We start from the raw sequence: 20,220 nt of genomic DNA, 5'->3' as shown, positions 1-20,220 counted from the left end.
ATTTGCAAATGTACAAAATACAATTGTACAACTGATTTTTGTATATTGATCTTGTATCTTGCAACCTTGCTAAACTTGTTTATTATGGTATTTTTTAATGGATTCTTTAAGATTTTCTATTTATAACATGTGAGCAGAGATAGTTTTACTTCTTCCTTTCCTATCTGGGTGCCTTTTCTTTTTCTTTCCTAATTGGCCTGACTAGAACCTCTGGTACAGTGTTGAATAGAAGTAGTAAGAGCAGACAGTCTTGTCTTGTTCCTGCTCTTAGAAAGGAAAGCATCCAGTTTTGTTAACTATTGGTTTTTCAGAAGCCCTTCATTATGTTGAGAAAATTCCCTTCTATTCCTAGTTTATTACTTTTTATTATGAATGGGCATCAGATATTGTCAAATCTTTTCTTTCATTTATTGGAATGATTAGGTAATTTTGTTTCTTATTGTATTGATATAATGTATTAAATTAATTTTCAGATGTTGAATCAACCTTGCATTCCTGGGATAAATTCCACATAGCAATGGAATAAAATCTTTTAATATGCTGCTGGATCTGCTTTTTTAGTATTTTGTTGGGACATTTTACATCTATATTTATAAGATATATTAGTCTATAGTTTTCTTGTCATTTTTGTCACCTGGTTTTGGTATCAGGTTAATACTGGCCTCATAAAATAATTTGGGAGGTGCTCTCTCCTACTTTTTGGAATAGTTTCTGAAAAATTAGTATACATTCTTCTTTAAATATTTGGCAGAATTCACTAGTGAAGCCATGTGGGTTTGGGCTTTTCTTTGTGGATAGGGGTTTTTTTTTGTTTTTTGTTTTTTTTTGACTGTACTAAACATTAAAGCACACATGAATGTTTTCTGTGGAGGAGGACTAAAGGACATCAGGGGAGGAGAAAGGGATACTTGGGAAGAGAATCACACAACAAAGACCTATCTTCACAAAAAGGGCTCAATATTGATTTCCAGGGAGGAACAGGGAATGGTCAGCTCAAATTTGTTGATAACATCAGGATGAAGGACTCCAAGCTTCCTGATGTTTTGATTCCTGGCAAAGATCTCTGTGCTTCGCCCAGGGAAGAAAGTAGTCCCTTTTGATGATTTGATCACATATCCCCCTTTATTTTCAATAGGAGGTACATTGCGCAGCTGTGTAATTCTGTCCAGATGCATATGGATGACCTTAAACCCAGGATTTTTGTTGTAGTAAACAGCAAAGAGATGCCTGTAGTTTTTTGTACCTACATCTCTGCTAGAATCTTTTATTACAGTGTTAGAGATTTCAAATAGTTTCAGAGGAAGGAGCATCTTCTGATTCATTTCTGTGGTCTTCAGAGCACCAAGAAGAGGGGTAATGAATGCCACCTGTAATTGAGCTGTTTTAGTTTTACTTATCTGGACTGCTTTTGTTGCAGAGATATCCAAGCCAAGTTTATCAGAAATATCCTCTTGGAGCAGAGAGCAAAGGTGAGTGCTTCAATGAATCCATGTTTACCATGGATTCAGCTACCATGTCATGTCTGATACATTTTTTGAGCTTATGAAGTGGAAATTGATTAGCTGTGGTGTTTATGGGAGAGTCATCTGAATATTGTATATCCACAAGCAATAGCTGCATCTTCTATAATATCACATGGATGGATAATGTCAGCTGTGGTCAAAGGGGTTTTGTTCTCAATGTGATTCCCATTGCCTATGACTTTGGACTTCAAATAAATCTTGGTCAGAAGCTAGGCAAGATTTTCTGGAGTTTCTCTGATTTCATTTTTTTTGTTAATGAGATCAGCTTTCACTATATCTTTTTGAACGATTTTTAATTAAAAATATTTTTATAGAGATGGGATCTCACTATGTTGCCCAGGCTGGTCTTGAACCCCTGGACTCAAGTGATCCTCCCACCTCAGCTTCCCAAAGTGCTGGAATTACAGGTGTGAGCTACCAAGCCCAGCCTCACTATCTTCTTTTGGTAAGCTAGTTCTGGAAAAGTATATGCTTTTCCATTAGGAAAACTACCTCAGTTGCTTCTATCATAAATTGGTTCTCAATATAGTCACTGAAAATGGTGTCCAGATAATATCAAGAACTCTTTTTGCCTTAGTAAAGTCACTTCCTGTGCATTTGATAAATACCTTTCTAGTATTTAATTTTGGAGTCATCATCATTGGTGATGGAAGGCATTGAAAGGATGACACCCTTGCTATCATAGATAACTGGGTACAGGGGTTTATTTCCAGTGACATGTTAATAGTGTTTAAGGTGGTTGTCAGCCTTGTACATGTTCATTGGCTCACAGATTGTATACTCCTTAGCCTTATTTAGGGCTTGAACTTGATATCTAAAGGACACTTTGCACAGTACAAGTATATGGGTGACAAAGTGTCCAAATCATGGGTTCCAGTAGCAACCAATGCTCTTTTCCAGCAAATATCCTGATGTCATTTCTCCTGATGTTCAAGGAAGCTGTCATATTGATCTTTAGTAAGCTTTAGATTTTGGAGAACTGCTACTGTAAAGGACATACCTTAACTATCTTTTCTGTGACAATTTCTTGATTTTTCCATTAGGCATTACCTGTTTATATGCCAGAGACTTTTTCCTTTCTTTGAAGACCTGAAGCCCTCAAATCAATCCTTCCAGACACATGAGATCATATCAAAATTGACAGAGATGTCGATTTTGCAAAAAACATTAGAGGGCCCTTCAGCATTTACATTGTCTTGTTCATTACTTATTTCCTTCTCAGAAGTAATGTCATCAACTTCCAGACCAAATTGAAAACATAGTTCATCAATTCTTCATCAGTGTAGGCCTGGCCCAGGGCTTGGAAGAACAGAAGGTGCTTCTTTGTGGGTAGTTTTTTGATTACTGGTTCAATTTCTTTACTTACTACAAGTCTATTTATATAATCTATTTCTTCTTGAGTCAGTTTCGGTAGTTTGTGTCATTTAAAATATCTGTCCATTTCATTTAATTTATCTGATTTGTTGGCATACATTGTTCACAGTATTCCTTTATAGTCTTTTTTCTGTCGGGTCATTAGCAATGTCTCTGTTTTTGTTGTTATTGAGTCTTTTCTTTTTCTCTTGGCCAATCTAGCTTAAGTTTGCCGTTTTTGTTGATATTTTCAAGGAATTGGCTTTTGGTTTCATTGATTTTCTCTGTTGTTTTCAGTTCTCTGTTTCATTAACTTCTGCTCTAATCTTTATTTCCTTCAATCTGCCTGCTTAAGGCTTGCTTTGCTCTTCTTTTTCCAGTATCTTACATTGGAAAGTTAGGTTATTGATTTGGGATCTTCTTTTTTTTTTTTTTCCCTTAATTTAGGCACAGACTTGCCTTTGTTACAGAATTGCCTTAGATTTTCTTGAATAGATGTTTTCTCATTTGCTGTTTGCTATCAGGCCCACTTCCAGAGGCTTCAAATTCTGTGTGTGTATAAAATTTCAGTAGTTTCACTAAGGAACAGGTCAGCTGAGCTCCGCATGTGGTCATGCCAGAAGTTGATCTCATGCTGCCTTTTTGTTAGAGGACTTTAGGGGAGATAGAGTGTTGACTTTGTGGACACTACCAGAGGTAGGACAGAGTCAAAGGAGAGTGTGCTTGAAGGAAGGTAGGCAGCAGATGTGAAGACCTGGGACACTGCACATGAAGGAGGGGTAAACATTTTCAGTGCAAATCTGAAGGTAGAACTTGGAATAATGGATGTAGGTTTAAGTTAAATATCAGGATGAACTTTTTGAAAACTGGAATTCTGTCAGTGAATGAAGCTGTCCCCCGTGTTTGGGCACCTGTACGCTCTCAGAGATCATCCACATTGTCAAGGACACTATGGAAAAGATTTCCTCACTGTTGGGATGATGGATGATGTTCCTTGCAAGCAAAGGTTTCAGAGATTATTGCATGACAGGGTCTCACAGATGACTTTGGGGACAAGGGTTTGCATTTAGCAAGGATCACAGCATACCATGTTTTAGGAGAAAGAGCAAATCTCTTTCTAATAAGTATAAAACACATTGCCAGATATATACATCTGTGTGTACAATTTATTTTTTGCTATTTTATTTTCAAGCAAAGAAGCCAAGGTATCTTCCAAAAACAATTAGAGTTGATACAGTAAGATTTTTTTCCCTTGATATGTATTTTTAAAATACATTTTCCTTTTGAGAGAAGTACTATAGGAGCTTTTTGAAATTTGAGTGTTCCTGGGTGTTTTAGTATACTAGTGCTGCCATAGCAAAATACTACAGGCTGGGTGGCTTAGAGGACAGAAATGTATTTCTCAGAGTTCTGGAGTCTAAATGTCAAAAATCAAGATACGCGTAGTTGTGGTTTCTTTTGAGGCCTCTCTCCTTGGCTTGCGGCTGGCCGTCTTCTCACTGTGTTCTCACAGGGCTGCCCCTTGGTCTGTATGTTGTCTGTGACTTAACCTCCTCCTTTTATAAGGACACTGGTCACACTGGATTGGGGCCCACCCAGCTGACCTCATTTTATCTTAATCACTTCTTTAAAGGTCTTTGTCTCAAAATATAGTTACATTTTGAGGTACTAAGAATTTGGACTTCAACAGATGAATTTTGGGGAGACACAATGCAGCCCCCAACACTAGCTTTTGCTTCCCCCTCCAATGCTGTTTCTGTTCATAGTTTTCCTTGAGTAGTGATCAGCTAGAGGGTGCAGAAAACTCAGAATCTAGAGAAATTCATGCTGTCACTACTTAACTATTGCCTGCCTTGGGTCATAATAGATTTGGCTTTTGATAGTCAGATTGCTGGCACCAGCACAGTCCCTGCCTGGCAGCTCATGGGTACTTCTGCAGAGAAATTAGCTGGCTACCTGGAAGGACATCCTGCATCTCATTGTCAGCCCCGTTGTACCCAAGTGAGTTGAGACACAGTAGCCTTGCAGATATAATGGCCTTTCAACAGATCTTCCAGGGAAAACAATAGCACATCCACATTTGTACTAAAGATCAAGAACACCTCTGATTGCTTTTTTGCTTTGTTTTTCTTGTGAAGCTAATTAAGCTTCCACAAATCTAACTGCTTTGTTGACTCCTGCAACACATATTATCAGCTAATACATAATGCATCCTACTGAAGCCAAGTACATGGGTGATGTAGAGACCTTTATATCTATCCTAAAATTTTACTGTAGACTCACTCACTCCTTGGCCAGTTCATTTTATGAGGCAAAGTTTTGAATGAATAAAATGATATAACCATATATATTATTTCATGAGATATTCTCAGATATTTTTTTCATGTGAATCTTACATATTCTTTCACTCATACTATCATAAGTGTTGTTTTTTTCTCTCCTGTTCACGAAACAGAGTTGTCATTTCAGCTAAAATAAGTCAACTCAAAATTTATATTCTAATTACAAATTTAATTGTCAGAAAAGACAGAAAAGGACCAGGTGCAGTGGCTCATGCCTGTAATCCCAGCACCCTGGGAGGCCAAGGCAGGAGGATTGCTTGAGCCTGAAGTTGAAGACTACCCTGAGCAACATAGCGAGATCCCATCTTTACAAATAATAATAAAAAGTAATTATGTGTGGTGGTGTGTGCCTGTGGTCCCAGCTACAGTGGGAGGCTGAGGTGGGTAGATCACTTGAGCCTGAGAGGTGGAGGCGTGAGCTGAGATTGTGCCACTGCACTCACTCCAGCCTAGGTAACAGAGAAAGACCAGTCTCAAAATGGAAAAGAAAACACAGAAAAGCACAACAGAAATAATAAAATCACACGTAACTGCCTTCCCTCAAAATAACCATTGTAATTTTTTTCACATTTTTCCCATCTTTTTTTCTGTGCATGACCTTTTACATCTCTCTATATTTATGAAATTAAAATAACAAAATACTGTTTTATTTTCTTTTTAAAAATTACACAACATGGCCAGGCGTGGTGGCTCACGCCTGTAATCCCAGCTACTTGGGAGGCTGAGGCAGGAGAATTGCTTGAACCCAGGAGGCGGAGGTTTCAGTGAGCGCAGATCACGCCATTGCACTCCAGCCTGGGTGACAAGAGCGAAACTCCGTCTAAAAAAAAAAATATTACACAAAACTTTACTGTGGAAATTTTCTTGAATATTTTGTCATATAATTTTAATGATGAGTGGTAGTCTAGATTATAGAACATTCAGCTAAAGAATACTGAGGTTATTACTTTTGCCTGTATATGTTTGAGCAGATATCTGATAACTATGTTTGCTTAGTCTTCTTCACTTATTTGAAATGATACATTTAGCATATCAAAAAATGCCTAGATGTAACAGGGTCTATTTATTGGTTTAACACTGGTTCACTGATTTGTCTCTTCTGGCATCAGCACTATTTTGCTGTAGTTAGTAAAATATAAGTTCAGGTTAAACATCTTGCATTGTGAATAGGAAGTATTTTATTATCTGTTCTCCATGTTACTGTTTTGGGTGAAATTTAATTTAGCAAATGTAGTATCTATATCAACATGATCTAACATCTTTCTATCTTTCCATTTATCTATTTAATTTTTTAAAGCATTTTCTGGAACCTATATTATGGTATCACATAATAATGCTATTAGCAAGCTCCTTTATCGTATACATTTAATGAAAATACTAATAATGTTTCTCCATGAATTTTGTTGTTTACTGTAGGCTCTGGCAGATTCACCTGATCCGATTAAAGTTTTCTTTTCTACCTAGTTTACTAGTTTTTCGTAGTAAGACTATGTACTGAAATTGATTAAAAACTTTTAACTACTATAGGGATCACACAGCTTTTTTGTCTTTAAATATATTTTGCTACATTAAGAGATTTCACGTGGTATCATAGTTGCATTGCTAAGATAAACCCTTTTGGCATACTCATGGGTTCCATTTGCAAAAATTTCATTTAGGATTTTTGCATTTTCAGTCTTATAATATCCCATCTTTTTTTCCTACGTGCCCTCCCTCTTTGCTCTCCTGTTCTGACTTTGATTCAGGGGCATTGGGTTAATCTGTTTTCCTAAAGTGAGCTAAAAAGTGTTTCATTTCACCCCTGTTTGTTTTGGAAGAGCTTGGTCACATTGCAATTTTCACATATTTGAAAGTTTATTAAAACTTGTCCTTAAAAACTTCTGCTAAGACCCTGTATCATTTTAAAAGATTACAGTTTTGATACATTTTAAATGATTTTCACTGATCTTTCCTAGAAAATCATGTTTTGTATAAGACCTCAAATTTATTATAAATTATACCTATTAATCTCTTATAATTAAAAATAATCTGCCATTTCTTTGACTTTTCCTGTTTCAAATGTGTGTGTGAGTTTTCACTTTGTTGTTCAGGCCTGCCAAATGTCTGGTTTTAGTTTTTTCAAAGTTTTATTGATGATGTCTACATCTTTTGTTCTTTATTTTAACTTAGGTTTCTAATTTCCCCCTTTTCTATCTTAAAACAATCTTTTACTCCTAATTCAGTAGCATCCTAAACTGTGTACTCCTTTTATTTTCAGCCTTTTCTTTTCTAATCTATGCATTTGTAAATATTTCTTTGAGCATCATCTTGGGCTTATCTCGCAATTTAGTAATGTAGCACTTGTAGGTCTTGATACTTGTGCTCTCAAAATTGATGATTTCTAAGTACATGCACTTTCTATTCTTGTCTCTTTCACGGAAGATTTGGTGTTTTAGGCTTTTCTAGTGAGTGTAATTTTTCTGGCTTCTGTTTTTAATATTATTATACTGCTTACAGAGAATATGGTCTCCATGATTTCAGTTGTTTGCAAAGTAATGATTTTTTTCTCTCAGGCTTAATGGAGGATAAGGTTTTATCCATGTTTTCCTATGTGTTTTCAAGGAATATGGTTGCTCAATTGGGTAGAGAGTTTCAGATACCTTTGTCTTATCCATACTGATGACATTTTTTGGTTATTCAAATTATGTTATCCTTTTGTTTACTTGATCTCACGGTTTGAGAGAGTTATAATTGCATCCTACTATTTTTATTTTTCTATTTCCTTCTGTATTTCTGTCAGTTTTTCATTTATTTTGGGAGCTGTGTTTAGTTCATGTATGTTTTCTTTTCCTTTTATATTTATATCTACTTGAATTATTTTCTACTTGGTTCTTCTTAGGTTATATTTTTCTGATATCAATATTGTTACACTTCCTTAATCTTTAAGGATTTTCATATCTTTTCATTTATTATTTTTAATCATCTTCTTTTAAATATCTCTTTCAAATAACATGTAGCTTTTTAAAAAATTGATTTGAATACTCATATTTCAATGTGGGAATTTAACTTATATTTATAATAACTAATATGGTTAGTCTTTAGTCTTATTTATGATTAATATTTATTTTTAAAACTTTTATTGAGATAATTGTGGAGTGGATTCACATGCAGTTGTAGGAAATAACACAGAGGGATCCCTTATACTCTTTGCTCAGTTTCCCACATTGATCAATTTTGCAAAACTATTATATAATATTACAACCAGGGTATCGGCATTGATATTGTTTTCCCTTCTTTATCCAGTTTTACTCATACTTATTTGTGTATTTGTGCTGGAGCCGTCTCAGGCTAATGACCTTCCAGTTAATTTTTTTAAACAACCTTTATCACTCCCAGGTTATATTCTGTAATTATCTTGTGATTGTGTGTGTGTGTGTGTGTGTGTGTGTGTGTGTGTGTGTGAGAGAGAGAGAGAGAGAGAGAGAGACAGAGAGAGAGAATATCTGACTTTGGCAGACATCATTGTTTTATTTGGTTTGGATTGTTTTATGTCCTCTCAGTCCTCATCATCACCTCATTTGCAGCATTTTAAGAAATAAGTACTCCATTAAAGATGACAGTGTTTAATCTTGGGCTCTCAGCAAGCCTGTGAGCTAGTTATGCTTGACCCTGAAGGAAACTGAGTCTTTGAGGCACTGTATGCTTCAAATTATTACTCAGAACAATTATATGATAATCACTTCAATAATTGATTCTAATATACATACTACTTAACTTGTAATTGAGTGAATTCAAAGATGGTACTTTTCAACCTTTTAAAATATACAAGGATAAACAAACATATAATTTTCATGTAGGCCAAGATAGAAAATCATCTTTGCTTATAACAGGGAAATTTAAATGAAGGAAATTTAAATTTTATAGTTGCAATGGTCTGAATGTTTGTACATCCCCAAAATTCATATATTGAAACCCTAACCCCCAAGGTGATGGTATTAGGAGGTGATTGGTGCTTTTCTGAGAGAGATCCCAGAGAGCTGCCTTGCCTCCTTCTACCATGTGGGAACACAGCAAGAAGGTGCCATCTTAAGACAGCAGACACCCTCAGCAGACACCTACTCCGTGGGTGCTTTGGTCTTGGACATCATAGCCTCCAGAACTGTAAGAAATAAATTTCTGTTGTTTATAAGCTACCTAGTTTATGGCATTTTTAGATAACAGCCTGAACAGACTAAGACAGTTACTTTATTGATTACTCAGATTTACAGAGTTATCTTCTGGAATTTGCTAAATGTTATATTTAGTTGAAACTTGTATCCACTCTGACTCTGTCTTTATCTTAAGATAGTCTGATCCTCCCAGCATCCAAAAAATGTAAGCCATGTTCACTCTGAAGATGGTAATAGGAGTTGACTTGGAATGTATGTTTCTGATGCCTCTTGTTCTTATCACTTGCCTTCTGGCTTCTGAATCTGGCCTCAAAATCACACTTGTGATTTGAGAGTTGTCCTTAGAATTTGGCATTTGAATGTAGTCTCACCAGATTTTGATTCTGGGCTATCTTTCATGATCTTTAGATCACACTTATGCTCCTTTCTTTTTTTGCATTATGATATATGTTCATCTTTCCAATAAATATCCTGGTTGGGTCTAACTTTATTTGAGGGTAAAAAGAAGACTGAATTTAGCCCAGGCTATACAGAGGATATCTGTAGATATTCTGTAGAAAATACTGTAGAAAATACTGTAGAAAAAATAAAGGGTACTGGGATGGAAACTTTGGGGGGAATAATAAGTTGGGGTAGAGGGAACAGGGAAATAAAATACTTAGATTACTGGTAAAAGATAGAGAAGCCTCTTGCTATTGGGCAAGCCATCATCAGGTGGACAAGGGTACCAGTTTTTTTTCAGAAAACTGATTATATCATTAAGCAAAAGGAAAAATCAAATGATTATCTCAATTAAAGATCAAAATGTCCTTTGAGCAAATCCCATATCCATTCCTAATGAAAATAATGCTTAAAAAGTCGAATGTATTAGTCTGTTCTCATGCACATTAAGAGAAGGCTTTTGGCCCGTGGCTCATACCTGTAATCCCAGCACTTTGGGAGGCCAAGGCGGGTGGATCACCTGAGATTGGGAGTTCGAGACCAGCCTGACCAACACGGAGAAACCCCATCTCTACTAAAAATACAAAATTAACTGGGCCTGGTGGTATATGCCTGTAATCTCAGCTACTTGGGAGGCTGAGGCAGAAGAATTGCTTGAACCCAGGAGGCGATGGTTGCAGTGAGCCGAGATCATGCCATTGCACTCCAGCCTGGGCAACAAGAGTGAAACTCTGTCTCAAAAAAAAAAGAAAAAAAAGAGTCGAGTCTTTCGCATAGGTGTGGCTAACTATCACAGATATATAGTTTTTAAGCAAATTATGTTTTTTTTTTTAAACAATGAGAATGCCCTAAATTTAGTCTACATACATTAAGGAATACAGTGGGATATCACTCCTTCTTTAATTCTTTCTGCCTCAGAGGCTGGTAACAGTCTCTTGACCACCAATATTGCCAAGGAAACATTCTGTTACTGTCTGGGTAATTTTTAGACCTTATTTAATAAGTTTATGCTGAGAGGGTACCTTCCTTTCAGGCCTTTTCTGCTAAGATATTAAGTGTTTAATTTTATACTTGGTTAAAAGATGGGTCTCAATGTTCTCTTTTTTCTCAGCTCTCTCTCATTCCATCTTTACTTCACTGAACTAACTTTCAAAACTCCCTTCATGCTCGTATAATCACTTCCTCACATAAATTTGCCTTTTAGGAAGACTTTTTGAAAGGATGTTGAGTTGTACACAGGTGTCAACTCCTCCCTCCCAGAATCCATCTGAAAAATAAACTCTTAGAACAACCTGCATTGACCCAAAAATACTGTAGAGGAACTACCAATATGCCAAAAAGTCTAATAAAATTCTGTTATCTATAACTGCCACTAAACTAAGCAATGGTGCCAAGGGCTGCCAGGCTGCTTGCCTTCCTGAGAATGCAAAAGAGTTATCACAGGAAATTATTAGAGGAGATGTTGGTGACCCTGGTCCCCTCTCATTCAGAATGTGGGCTGGGGAAGAGTGCAGGCCATGGCCAGATTGAGAATAATCTGTCTGGAACCAGAATTCTGCCACTTTGAATCAATGGCATTTGGCAAAACTCTTATGGGCCACTTAAGTGGTAAATCTCCAGAATGGTAAGGGTTCTTCCCATGGATGACAGAAAGTAACAAAGTAGTGAATGTATTAGTCTGTTCTCATGCTGCTAATAAAGACATACCTAAGAGTCAGTAATTTTTTTTAAAATTTATTTATTATTATTATACTTTAAGTTGTAGGGTACATGTGCATAACGTGCAGGTTTGTTACATATGTATACTTGTGCCTTGTTGGTGTGCTGCACCCATCAACTCGTCATTTACATCAGGTATAACTCCCAAGGCAATCCCTCAGTAATTTTTAAATAAAAAGGCTTAATGGACTCACAATTCCACATGGCTGGTCAAGCCTTACAATCATGGAGAAAGGTGAATGAGGAGCAAAGTCATGTCCTACATGGCTGCAGGCAAGAGGGCTTGGGCAGGGGAACTCCCATTTATGAAACCATCAGATCTCATGAGACATACTACCATGAGAACAGTATGGGGTAAACTGACCCTATGATTCAATTATCTCCATCTGGTCCTGCCCTTGACATGTGGGGATTATTACAATTCAAGGTGAGATTTGGGTGGGGACCCAGTCAAACCATATCAGTGAGTGATGCCTGATGTGGCCTTGCTGTACATTTCACGGGAAGCCAGGAGAACCTGGAGGCAAAGTGTCTAAGAATCAGCTCTCCATCTTAGAAATGTAGAAGTGGAGCCCTGGTGAGTAGTGATAACCTATGGAGAAGTTACTAACATAATTTTGTATTAAATAAAATATTTCAATAAATCTTTTTTTGCATTCAGAGGTGATTAAGAAAGTAAAAACTGTATTTTTTTTCCAGAAAACTGATTATATCATTAAGCAAAAGGAAAAATCAAATGATTATCTCAACTAAAGATCAAAATGTCCTTTGAGCAAATCCCATATCCATTCCTAATGAAAATAATGCTTAAAAAGTCGATATAAAATTATGTTTCAGATGATTTTATATCTATCTTAAAGGTATGTCAAAGTGGTAATATGCATCAGAGCCTTAAAATGTGCTTATCTTTTGCCTCAACAATTCCATTTCTAAGAATTGAACTAATGAATAATTCAGAAGTGCACATGATATTTCCTTTTGAAAGTTGTTATCTATAATACTAAAAATTGAACATGACCTTCATATTCAACATTTGTAGCTTAGATCTTGACAGTACTGACACAAAAGAAAAATCACATCACTGTTCAGCCTTTGGAAGTCACACCGTAGAACTGGGGTTGGCAAACATTTTCTGTAAAGGGCCAGGTAGTAAATATATTAGGCTTTGGGGTCCATGTGCTCTCTAACTGCAATGATTTAACTTAGCTGTTGCAGTGAGAAAGCAGCCATACACAACATATAAATAAATGAATATGGCTGTATTCCAGTAAAACTTATTTATGGACCTTGAAGTTGGAATTTCATATAATTTTCTTTCAACACAAAATCATATTTTCCCCCCAACCATTTAAAATGTAAAAACAATTCTTAGCTCACAAGCTATAAAAATGCATGCAGTAGGCAAGATTTGATCCCTGCTCTAGAGGAATATTTTGTAATAGCAAGTAAATTGATCATATATTGATAAATAATAAAATAATAAATGCTGGAGAGGGGAGTAAGTTATAACTCACCTCCAGAGAGTAGTACATAATAGTTAGTATCTGAAAGTGTGGTTTTGGTGCAAGCTGAGGCTTGAAAATAATGCTCTCGTGTTTCCTCTTTCTTTCTTGGACCCTGCCCTACCTAGGCTAGCCTGCTAGAAGGAGGTAAGGCATGTATGTAGAGCCAAGCTGTCCCACAGCCTGCTAGAAGGATGTAAGGCATGTATGTAGAGCCAAGCTGTCACACTTAAGACTATCATAGAGCAGCCAGTCCCCATGAATATACCAACTGAATTCCAATGCATGTATGGCCCCTGATAAGATCATCTAAGCCCAGCCTCCATGAGTAAAACTGCTCCCCAATCATAGACTTGTGAGAAGTCATAAGTGGTGGTTTTTGTCAACCATTAAGTTTGGAGGTGATTTGTTATGGTTCAGTGTTAGCTGAATCAGATGGTTTTGAGTAATGGTATTGATGTCTAAATCTGCAGGTCATCCAACAGGACTAAGTGGGGGCAGGACGACCAAGGTGACAGATCACGGAGGTACCAGGGAAAGCAGCTCAGGGGAGAGGGTAGGAGTTCACATCTATGGTAGGGGAGGCCCTAATTCAGGGGGCCTCTTTTTTATCTGGTCCCCATGGCTACATGCCACCATGTTATTACTCTTTCAAAGACCAGGAAATGGCCTTGCTAGCCAAGAACATGTTTTTCAGGAGATATCTTATGCTTGTTTATAACACTCTTGGCTGAGAAAGTTAGAGCCATGGGAGTTTCGTAGGAATTGTGATTGCAGCCATCTTCAGTATTTGTTTCTAGATGCTAATTTGGAATTTGGGCCACAAATCCCAAAATGTTTTAATAGTTTCTTCTAGAAGAATTAGGGACTCTCCTGTAAACGAATGTCCCTGGGCTTGTCACAAATACTTCTGAGTTCCTAAGATGGGTATGCATAGCAGGGCCATCTCTGACCCACGTATTTTGACTGTTTGATCAGGAATGGTACCCTTTATTATTTTGTGCCAAAAGAGGGCATCTTACAATGCTGCGTATACAGCTGACCCTTGAACAATGTGGTTTTGAACTAGGCCAGTCCACTTAACATGTGGATTATTTTTCAGACAAACCCAGATCAAAAATACTGTATTTGCAGAATCCAAAACCCCTGTGTACAGAGGGCTGACTTTTCCTATACCCAGGTTCCTCAGGACTGACTGCAGAACTCGAGTAAGTGTGGATTTTGGTATACACTGGTGTCCTGCAACCAATCCCTGGCAATCCTGAGGGATGGCTGTGTATGCATAATGAATTCAGTAACTTGAAATTGCTTTGGTGAACATAAAACTTATTTCCCTCCTTTTAGTGAATTATTTTGCATCCAGAAACTACAATCAATTATGGGATTTTCACCCTGCTGAGTAGAAATAACTTTAAATCCTTCACTTTTGCATGGCTCTTTACAAAACCCCTTCATATAGAGTACTCCATTTATTCTCATTACAATCATATGAGATATGCATTAGTATTCACATTTTAAATAAGAAGAAACTGAAGATAAGAGAGGAGAATAACTTATTCCAGGTTCAAGTTCATTAAGTGGCAGAAATGGTGCTTGAAACTCAGGTCCTTTGATTTAAAATCCAACTCCCTCTCCCTGACAGCACAGCTTTCTCCCTGAGCACAGCTTCTTAGGTTAGCTGTGTATGATTGATTTAACCAATTTTCTCCCCCCAAGGCAGAGGAACTGGTTTCTGTAAAGCATCACTCGCTGTTTCCAGGGGTCCCAGCTACAGAGCAAGTGGAAAGATTGGTTGCTTGTTAGACAGTCATACAAAACATCTGCAAAACCCCTCATCTGTGTACCGTGGGAATGTGATTTAGACATATCAGTCTAGAATTATACTCTAGAGGTCCATTGTAGAATGTGCATTAACTAAATTACAGAACTGTTAGATCCTTCTTTAATTTCCTTCTGTGTCCTATACTTATTTTATTGGGGACATCATTCTTCACATTCCCTAGGACTTTTTGTTCCCTTTTACTTTTCCTCTCATTCTCATGTTTGAATGGTGGCATCTAACCAGATGCCAAGCCATGTGGGTCCCATCACCGTGAAGTCATTAATCTGTCTTCCCATCCCTTCATTCCAGGGCTATGGCCTGATCTAGCCCCTTGCAATCTTCTACGTAGGCCAGCTAGTGTACAGTCACATGGGGAGTCTATTCCCTTCTCCCTCTCTCTTCTTGTCTTTACTGTGCATTGCCCCCAGATTAACCCTTGGAAGCAGAACTATATAACTTCTGTGTTTGTAGAATTCTTCTGTGGATCACCACTGATTACAAATAAAGTAGTAACTATAGGCCTCCTAGAATTTTTTCCTTATCTTTTAGAACAGTTTTAGATTCACAGCAAAATTGAGCAGAAAGTATGGAGTTCCTATGTACCCTCTGCCCCATCCCATGCAGTCTCCCACACTGTCAACATCACATCAGAGTGCTACATCTGTTATACCGGATGAACATGCACTGACACATCATTATCACTCAAGTTCTTAGTTGACGTTTCAGTTCATTTTATGGGTTTTGAAAAATGTATAATAACCTGTATCTACCATAATATTATCATACAGAATAGCTTCACTGTCCTAAAAATGCTCTGTGCTATCTAGTCATTCCTTCCTTCCCACTAGCCTCTGGAAACCACTGGAAACCACTGACCTTTTTACTGTCTCCATAGTTTTGGCTTTTCCAGAATGTGATATGGTCTGAATCATGTAATATGCAGCCTTTCAGATTGTCTTCTTTCAGTAATAGGCATCTTAGCTTCTGCCACATCTTTTCATGGCTTGTTAGCTTATTGCTTTTTAGTGCTGAATAATAATCTATTATCAGCATGCACCAGATGATAGAATATCCCTTTTTCTATTCATTTACTGAAGGACGTCTTTGTTGCTTCCAAGTTTTGGCAATTATAAATAAAACTGATAGAGACATTTTTGTGCAAGTTTTCGTGTGGACATAAGTTTTCAACTCACTTGGGTGAATACAAGAGAGTGTAAGTGCAGAATCACACTGGTAAAATTATAGTAGTCCCCCCTTATCTGCAGTTTTGCTTCTCATGATTTCAGTTACCCAAGTTCGGCAATAGTCTGAAAATAGGTGAGTACAGTACAATATGATATTGACAGAGAAAGAGACAGACCACATTCATACAACTTTTATTATAGTTTAGTGCTACAATTGCTCTTTTATTAGTTCTTAATTTTAATCTCTTATGTGCCTAATTTATAAACTTTATCGTAGGTATGTATATATGGGAGAAACATAGTATATATATGGTTTGGTACTATCTGAGGTTTCAGGCATCTACTGGGGATCTTGGAATATATCCTTCATGGGTAAGGGGGAAATACTGTATGTTTAATTTTGTAAGAAAGTACCAAAGCTATCTTCCAAAGTGACTGTACCATTTTACATTCCCACCAGCAATAAATGGGAAGTCCCATTGCTCCACATCCTCTCCAGCATTTCTGGTACCCTCAGTGCTCTGGATTTTGGCCATTCTAATAAGTGTGTAGTGGTATATCATTGTTGCTTTAATTTGCATTTCCTTAATGACAGATGATGTGAGGCGTTTTTTCATATGCTTATTTGTGATCTGTATATCTTTTTTTTGTGAGGTGTCCTGGTCTTTTGCTCATTTTGAAAATTGGGTTCATTTTCTTATTGTTGAGTTTTAATAGTTCTTTGTATATTTTGGACAATAGTCCATTATTAGGTAGGTCTCATGCAAAGATTTTCTCCCAGTCTGTGGCTTGTCTTCTCATTCTCTTGATGATATCTTTCATAGAGCAGAATTTTTGAATTTTAATGAAGTCCAGCTTATCAATTATTTCTTTCACAGATCATGCCTTTGCTGTTATATCTAAAAAGTCATTGCCATACTCATGGTCATCTAGATTATCTCCTAGTTTTATAATTTTGCATCTCACATTTAAGTCTATAATACATCTTGAGTTAATTTTTGTTAAGAATATAAGGTCAGTGTCTAGGTTCATTTTTTGGTATGTGGAAGTCCATTTGTTACAGCACCATTGTTTGAAAAGACTATCTTTGCTCTATTGCATTCTTTTTGATCCTTTGTCAAAGATCAGTTGACTATATGTAGGTCCATTTCTGGGCTCTCTGTTTCATTGATCAGCTCGTCTATCCTTTTGCCAATGTCACACTGTCTTGATTTAGGTACCTTTATAATAAGCTTTGATGTCCAGTAGTGTCAATTATTCAATTTTGTTCTTCTTCTTCAATATTGTATTGAGCATCTGGGTCTTCTGCCTGTTTGTATCAACTTTAGAATCAGTTTGTTGATATCCACAAAATAGCTGCTAAAATTTTGATTGGGATTGCATTAAGTTTATAGATCATCTTGGCAAATATTGAGTCTATTTTTTTTGGGGGGGGGACAGGGTCTTGCTCTGTTGCCCAGGCTGGAGTGCAGTGGCACAATCTCGGCTTACTGCAACCTCTGCCTCCTGGGTTCAAGTGATTCTCCTGCCTCAGCCTCTCAGGTAGCTAGGATTACAGGCACGAGCCACCGCACCAGGGTAAGTTTTGTGTTTTTAGTAGAGATGGGGTTTCACTATGTTGGCTAGGCTGGTCTTGAACGCCTGACCTCAAGTGATCCACCCACCTCGGCCTCCCAAAGTGCTGGGATTATAGGCATGAGCCACTGCACCCAACCGACGCTTTCTATTCTTAAGTATGAAATATCTTATAATGTATTTAGTTCTTGGATTTCTTTCATCAGAGTGCATAGTTTTCCTTATATAGATCTTGTACATGTTTTGTTAAATTTATACCTAAGTACTTTATTTTGGGGGGTACCAATATAAATGATAGTGTTTTTTATTTCAAGTTCCACTTGTTCATTGGTGTTACATACAAAGTTGTTGACTTTTGAATATTAACTTCATGTCCTACAAACTTGCTAAAACTATTTATTAGTTTCATAATATTTTTGGTCAGTACTTTCAGATCTTCTTCATAGAAAATCTTGTCACCTGCAAACAAAGGCTGTTTAAGATTTTCACAATTTGCCCTCAACCTTGTCATTAGCATTATTGTTTGCAGTTTACTTTCAATCATCCAATATTTTTTACTTTTCTGGCGTGTCTTTTACCTCTTGAGATTAGATTACTCCCTTTTTCGTCTTTGTCCATATCCAGGGGAGGCAGTGGGTGCAGCGGCATCATGTGCAAGCTCTGAATCCAGGTTCCTCCTAGTTCTGTCATTTACCTGCTGTGAGGCCGTGGGCAAGTTACTTAACACCGTTTGTTTGTAAAGTGGAGATAAGAGTATCTTCCTGATATGTGTCAAAAGGATTGATTGAGAGAACATGCAGGGCAGAAAGTGGGCAAATGCTTAGTAAATACCAGGTAAGATGGCAGACACTTTATTGAAATATTAAGTTTTATCATGTTTTTCTTTATATTCTTCCTCCTATCAGGATCTGGGGGAGGAGGTGGAGGTAGATTTTAGTCAAGTCTTTCTGGATTTAGTTTCACATGGACTGTGACTTTTGAGGGGAACCTTGTTTGAAGAGCTCAGGAAGGCCTCTGAGGGAAATGAGGAGAACAGGAGGGAATGCCTGCAGACAGTCTCAGGCAGCAGAGAGGTTTCTTACAGGCAGTAGAAACCTGCCCTTTCCCATCGTGTAATGCCTAGAGGAATGGTAGGACCTGAAGGAATGGATTCAGGCCGATTCTAGCCACTCCAGAGATTGTATCAAAAGCCTAGAAGGAAATAGCAAAATGAGAGCCTCAACAGACCATGTGGGGAAAGACAGTCAGTGTGCAAGCAAGCATCAGTGGGGGCAGGTGACTTACTACTAAAGAGGTACCCTTGATACCTTTGAAGTTTTAAGGCCTTAGAACTTTGGCATAACCCTAGGGTGAAAGGATTGAGGGCTCAAGAGTGATTAAAGACCTATTTCCCATTAGCCTAGCAAAGGAGTTTGTTGTTGGTTTAGGAAAAATAAGGAAAATATTTATTGCACACCTGAGTTTGTTAACCGATACATAATAACTACACTATCATCATCTTCATCGCCTTATTATGATGTTATTTACACTCTCAGCAATGCAGTCTCTCTTTATGTCTATAAGCCCAAATATTACTCATGTTCCCAGACCTACCTCCATTATCTTCTCTGTGGAGCATTGTCTGATCACTCACCTGGAATTGCTTCTCTCCACTGAACAAAAACTGGTAACTCCTAATGCTCATGGGTTGCTTCCACTAGTAGGCTGGGGAGTTCCTAAGAGTGGAATTCACTTTTTTGCCTTTTTAAAGAAAGTATACTTAGATTTACTGTTTATCTATATGTATCTCTCTCATTCTACATATTCATTTATTCCTGGTGCCTGTTTACATATCCTGAAGTCTAATAGTAACACAAAATGGAAGATATTATGGGGTCAAGCAGGAAACCTTGGAAATCTCCCTCTCTCCTTTGCTGCTAGGGGTTTGCCATTATCTTAAGATGCCAGAGCTTAAGACTCAGACATAGGTGTTCCTTTGGCTCATTCCCTTTAACAGATTAATTGTTTTAGGACATCTCTGCTAGTCCCTTGTATTATTCTTGGGCATAGCAGCTGAGATTATACACTGGTATCTAAATGTTAAGTGATTTAGAATCTTCAAAAGGAAGATGGAAGCCTTCATTTCAGGATAGTTTGCAATGTATGGAGGACCCATTTGTATCACAACAAATGAAAATTAGGGGGAGAGGCTTCTATAATCTATAGACATCTACATAAATAAGTGTGGGGTGTTCCATTTTACTCTGCTGTGCAATTAATTTGATGAGTTAACTTAGTAGTAACCGGCATCAACTTGGTTTTATCTAGGTTATCTTAGGACCCAGAAGATACTTTAGCTGCTGGGTATAAAAGTCCCAATTCAGTAATAGGGCCCATACAAGGCCTTGTAAAGTAGAGTGAATAGTGCCTCCATGCTCAAAGAATGGGCCACTTCAGTTCTGAGTAAGCTGACAAGGTTCTTCCTTTTAAAATCACTTTATTTCTTCTTTAGAAATTTAGCTGTTAAGTCCCCACTGGCTTAAATAGCTGTGAAACATTGAACATTTATTTGCTTTTGAGCCCTAAGTGAATAGCCAAGAGAATCGGTTTCTTTAGAAAATATATATTTTAT

At 37.3% G+C, this 20,220-nt stretch overlaps 1 pseudogene; it reads right to left on the bottom strand.

Moving 5' to 3' along the window:
• Positions 1–941: 941 nt before the first annotated feature.
• On the bottom strand, positions 942–18,257 carry LOC100428974 (phenylalanine--tRNA ligase beta subunit pseudogene; annotated as a pseudogene).
• Between the last annotated feature and the right edge of the window lie 1,963 nt (positions 18,258–20,220).

Source organism: Macaca mulatta, chromosome 9 (assembly GCF_049350105.2).
Source record: "Macaca mulatta isolate MMU2019108-1 chromosome 9, T2T-MMU8v2.0, whole genome shotgun sequence".
Lineage (NCBI taxonomy): Eukaryota > Metazoa > Chordata > Mammalia > Primates > Cercopithecidae > Macaca > Macaca mulatta.
Note: the sequence above shows the minus strand (reverse complement) of the source record. Positions and strands in the feature narration are given on the sequence as shown.